At 34.8% G+C, this 5,840-nt stretch overlaps 1 pseudogene; it reads right to left on the bottom strand.

Annotated features, from left to right (window-relative positions):
- Window positions 1-3,492: 3,492 nt before the first annotated feature.
- LOC116863716 lies at window positions 3,493-4,415 on the bottom strand (annotated as a pseudogene).
- Window positions 4,416-5,840: the final 1,425 nt, after the last annotated feature.

Raw genomic sequence — 5,840 nt, 5'->3', positions numbered from 1 at the left:
ACCAGAAGAGACCCCAAATTGCTAAGGAAATGTTGAAAAAGAAACACAAAACAGGGGCTATCATGTTGCCTGATTTTAACGTTTACTACAAAGCTGTGATCAACAACACAGCAATTGTACTGCCACAAAAGCAGACACATAGACCAGGAGAACAGAGTAGGGAACCCAGATATGGACCAGCAACTCTATGGTCAACTAATCTTTCACAAAGCAGGAAAAAAATAATCCAGTGGGAAACAAGACAGTCTCTCCAATAAATGGAGCTGGGAAAAATGGACAGCTATGTGTAGAAGAATGAAACTCGACAATTCTCTTACACCATATACAAAGATAAACTCAAAATGAGTAAAAGACCTCAACATGAGGCAGAAATCGATCAAAATCCTTGAGAAGAACATAGGCAGTAACCTCTTCAACACTGGCCACAGCAGCTTCTTTCAAGACATGTCTCCAAAGGCAAAGGAAACAAAAGCAAGAATGGGACTACATCAAGATCAAAAGATTCTGCACAGCAAAGGAAAGGGTCAACAAAATAAAGAGGCAGCCCACAGAATGGGAGAAAATATTCACAAATGACACTACAGACAAAGGCTGATATCCAAGATCTATAATGAACACCTCAAACTCCACACCCAAAAAAACAGATAATCACGTCAAAGAAATGGGCAGAAACCATGAACAGACACTTCTCCAAAGAAGACATAAATGGCTAACAGACACATGAAAAAATGCTCATCATCATTAGCCATCCGGGATATTCAAATCAAAACTACATTGAAATACCACCTTACACCCATTAGAATGGCCATAATTAACAAGATAGTAAACATCATGTGTTGGAGAGGATGTGGAGAAAGGGGAACTGAACTCTCTTACACTGTTGGTGAGAATGCAAGTTGGTGCAGTCACTTTGGAAAACAGGGTGGAGATTACTGAGGAAATTAAAAATAGAGCTACCCTGTGACCCTGCAATTGCACTACTGGGTATTTACCCCAAAGATACAGATGTAGTGAAAAGAAGGGCCATATGTACACCAATGTTCATAGCAGCAATGGCCACAGCCAACCAACTGGGGAAAGAGCCTAGATGCCATTCAACACACGAATGGATAAAGAAAATGTGGTCCATATATACAATGTAGTATGATGCCTCCATTAGAAAGGATGAATACCCAACTTTTGTATCAATGTGGATGGGACTGGAGGAGATTATGCTGAGTGAAACAGTGAAACAAGTCAAACAGAGAAAGTCAATTATCATATGATTTTACTTACTTGTGGAGCATAAAGAATAACATGGAGGACCTTTGGAATTGGAGAGAAGTGAGTTGGGGGAAATCAGAGGGGAAGATGTATCATGAAAGCCTGTGGACTCTGAGAAATAAACTTAGGGTTTTTGAGGGGATGTGGATAAAGGGTTGGGTGAGCCTGATGGTGGGTATTAAGGAGGGCACTCATTGCATGGAGCACTGGGTGTGGTGCATAAACAGTGAATCTTTCAGCACTGAATGTAAAATAAAATAAAATAAAATAAAATATAAATAAATCCCTTTTATGTGAATGACTGCACATTTCAATGAAATAGTCAGGTTGGTGAGTATCATAAGGTGACCAAAGGTATATTAAGAATAATGGGCTTTTGAACTCTGATGGTTATTAGGCATCTTATATTTCTAATTCTACTGAATCTGACAAGCTCTAAGTAGCAATGTTGATGTTGTCCAGACAAATAAGGATGGCTATTATTAGGATAGGAACCACTGGTGGCATGAAGAACAAAGAACAATCTCTTCCTGAAGGTCATCAAAATTTCACAGAACCACCACAGTTCTAGAAATATCTGGCTACTGTAGGTGGAAATTCAATCTCACAAGACCCTAGTTAAGATGGGCACTAGCTTTAATTCAGGAATGCTCTACTTTTAAGGGCGCTAAACTAATTTATTTCAATATGATTCAGTTTTTGTGTTTTATGTTTCTATGTTACAGGTATACATATTTGTGTTTGTATGTGTGTGTTATTTTTATGGATATATATGTTAATTTTTCCTAGGATAATTACATTATATTGCTTTTTAGCTTATCAATAGTAGGATTGGTTATTGATGCAAATAATTTTTTTAACCTCCTTTTTCCAAGCATACACATTGAGGACAATTTGCAACAATTAAATGGAAAGTGAACACCATTATGCACATCAGTGTTATTGAAGGGAGTTTTAAAAGCATGCTATGCTTGCTACACCAATTGTCCATTGTAGCTAAAGTCTTGTCATTTGTCACCACTTAACATATTTTTAAAGTTTTATTTTAATTCCAGTTAGAGAATATACAGCACAATGTTAGATGTAGGTATAGAGTATGGTGATTTAACACTTCCATACAACACCCAGTACTCATCACAAGTGTACTCCTTAGTCCCCATCCCTTATGTAACCCATTCCCACCACCCTCCCTTAGGTGATCATCTGCTCCTTCTTTAGAGTTATGGGTGAGTTTATTGGTTTGTCTCTCTTTTTCCCCCTTTGCTCCTTTCTTTTCTGAATTCACATATAAGTGAAAACTTGATATTTTTCTTTCTCTGACTATTTTGCTTGGTGTAATACTCTCTAACTTCATTCACGTCACAGCAAATCACAAGAAATCAGTCTGTTGTGATGGCTTAGTAATATTATATATATACCTATATATCTGCTGTCTAATATGTATCACATATCTATATTTTTATACTTATGTATAGATATAACATGAATTATATATACATATCTATAGATATAACATGAATTATGTATCTATATCTATCTATATCTATAGATCTATAGATCTCTCTATATCTATCTATATATAGATATATACCTATATATATCTATAGATCTATATATATATATATATAAGGCCATATATATGTATCTATATACATTTATAGATCTAACTATATCTATCCTTATCTATCTATATCTATCTTTATCTATATCTATATATCTATATATATCTATAGATTTTGTTTATATATATGTAGAAATATATACACATGTATAGATATTATATATATATATATGTAGATTTTATAATGGTATATATACCATATCTTCTTTAATCATTCATCTGTCGATGGACTCCTTCCATACATTTGGTACTCTGGTCTAATTTACTCTATTACTTAGGTACCCAAACTATTGAGAATATAAGTGGCTTTTATACTTCAACTTACATTCAATCAATTATTTGTAACAAAAAACAAAGACTGAAAAAAGGAAAATTACCACAAAAATAGCATGATTGGTCATATATAATTAATTATATATTATATAATATAATTGTAAATAATTATAAATAATATAAAATAATATAATTATTTTGTCAAATATATATTATTTATTTTTCTGGATTAATGTAGTCTTCATCTTAAATCCTGGAACGTCATTGTTCTAAAAGAGGATACAAGGTGAAAGTAATGGACTTCTAAGCAGCAGGACTAGTGAGAACTTTGTTACCTTTTTTTTTACAGAGCAGATGCTCTGAATTACTCTTCTCAGGGTCCCCATCTCCTTGTTTCTTGGGCTGTAAATGATCGGATTGAACTCTGGGGTCAGACTGTAAGGACCTTGTCCTCTGTGGGAGATCAAAAGGATCTCGGGCTTATGTAAGTGTGAACAAAGGATGCATAGTAGAAAGTCACCACAGAGAGATGGGTGCTGCAGGCTTCCTTCTTCCCTTCTAATGACTGGATGTGGCAGATGACATGGAGGACCAGGCCACAGGAACATGCAATGCCAGTGAAAGGAAACACAAAGAAGAAAGTGATGCTCACAAACACTGTGTATTCATAGACCCAGATGACCATGCAAGCCAGAGACAACAAGGCTGGAATATCACAAAAGACATGATTGATGGCTTTGGATCTATAATAAGGGATAGAAGTCATAGGCAGTGTGGGCACGGGAGTTGATTGAGCTCATGAACCAAGATCCTCTTATGATCACCACTCTCTTTTGCTCATACAAATAGCATAGTAGAGAAGAAAACAAATAGCTGCATAATGATCATATGCCACAGAGGTCAATAATAATTCTTATGCATCAGATAAATTAATAAACTCTGCATTGCACACCCGATGAAAGAAATAGACTCGTTTCCAGAGAGATAATCAGAAACTATCTTGGGGACAATACCAGAGATGGAGTTTAGTTAGGTCCATGAGGGAGCTGACTAACCAAAAAATATGTGGGTGTGTGGAGATGGGTGTCCAGGAGGATGAGGATGATCATGGACAGATTACCAAATAGAGCCATTAGGAAAAGGAGAAAACTGAGAATGAAGAAAACTAGCCCTATTCTTGATGGTGGGAATAACCCCAATAAGATGAAATCCATTGATGTCTGTTCATATTTTCCATGGGACATTAATTTTGTTTTCCCTAAAGGGAGACACTTATTAAGTACAGAAAAACAACCTCTTATTAACTCATTTAATTCCACTGTGATTTATTCAGGACACATGGCAGCTCTTAAAAATATAACATATTTTGAAACAAATTTTCTCTTAGTTAAAATCTTGATGACCTATAAATGTCTATTCCCAAAATATTTCATGGAAATGTATAAATTTGTAAGGATAGCATATTTCTGTAACTTTATTAAGATAGACATATTTTATTTTCCTGTGTAAGTTTAGTTATTATCAACATCAGGCTTTGTACTTGCTAAGTATGCATTGTAAGGCAATGTAAATGCATAAATTATAGAGCCATACTTGAATATGTTTTATGGCACTTAGGCAGTGATTTTTTTTCTTTCATAATTAAGCCTTAAAATTTCTGAAACTAGAGTAATCTGTCAGGTCACGCTATAGACGTTTTGGTTTATTCATCTGTTCATTTTGAACCCAAGACTTAGAATCTGCTTCTTTCCCCCCAAGAAATCAACAGGGAATAGTTATTGACAAGTATAAATTATATGAAGGAGATTTTGTCCTCCTCACTCAATATTCAAATGCTTTAAAGAAACTCTGTTCCTGATAATTTTCTCTAACATTTTATTGTAGCTCCTTGACTCTGCTTATGCTCTCTGAAAAGATCGGTATTGTTCTTCTGCTTCTCAATAATTATAGAACCTTATCCATGACTTTATGATACCTTTTTTTATTGTTTGACCTCCTGCTTTTGTGTACTTCAATCTCTTTCCGTTTTTTGATACCTGTGCATTTAGCTCCTATGTGTATCACCCTCTTTCATAAAACTCAACTAACAGCATAACAAAGAAGTAAATCTGCATAAGATTCAATAAAGTGGGAAACAGAGAAGAGAGTGCAATCAGAGATGGAAAGGTTAAGAACACTTTGGGTGAAGACATTTTAAAGAACAGACATATAAAAGGAGTAGGATAAATGCCATTTTGAGAGTATTCTCAGTTTGGAAGGAGTGGAGGGAATCTTCTCCAGAAGGAATACCATCAGTGAATAAAGCCCAGCATGTTACACCTACAAAGGATTGTAGTGCTTCAGCCTCTCATACTTTTTGAGGACCAAAACCATCAGAATATTGAGGATGTCTTTATAGGAAATATAGACACAAACACATATATGTACACTGAATTAAGAATGACTTCCATAAATGCCTGGTGTTGTGTATTTAGGGGGTCATGTATTGCATGGAGCACTGGGTGTGGTGCATAAACAATGAATCTTGGGACACTGAAAAAAATTAAATTAAATTAATAAAAAGACAAATACATGAAACTCTTACAAAAAAACTCATGCCTTCACAGAAACATGAAAATTTGTTAAATCCAAAGTAAAAATGTCATGTGTTCTATAAAATGAAGGGCCAAATAACAATAAAAAA

This window comes from Lontra canadensis, unplaced genomic scaffold, assembly GCF_010015895.1.
Source record: "Lontra canadensis isolate GAN:19392208 unplaced genomic scaffold, GSC_riverotter_1.0 scaffold2502, whole genome shotgun sequence".
In the NCBI taxonomy this organism is placed as follows: Eukaryota; Metazoa; Chordata; class Mammalia; order Carnivora; family Mustelidae; genus Lontra; species Lontra canadensis.
This window is presented reverse-complemented; position numbering and strand designations above follow the sequence as displayed.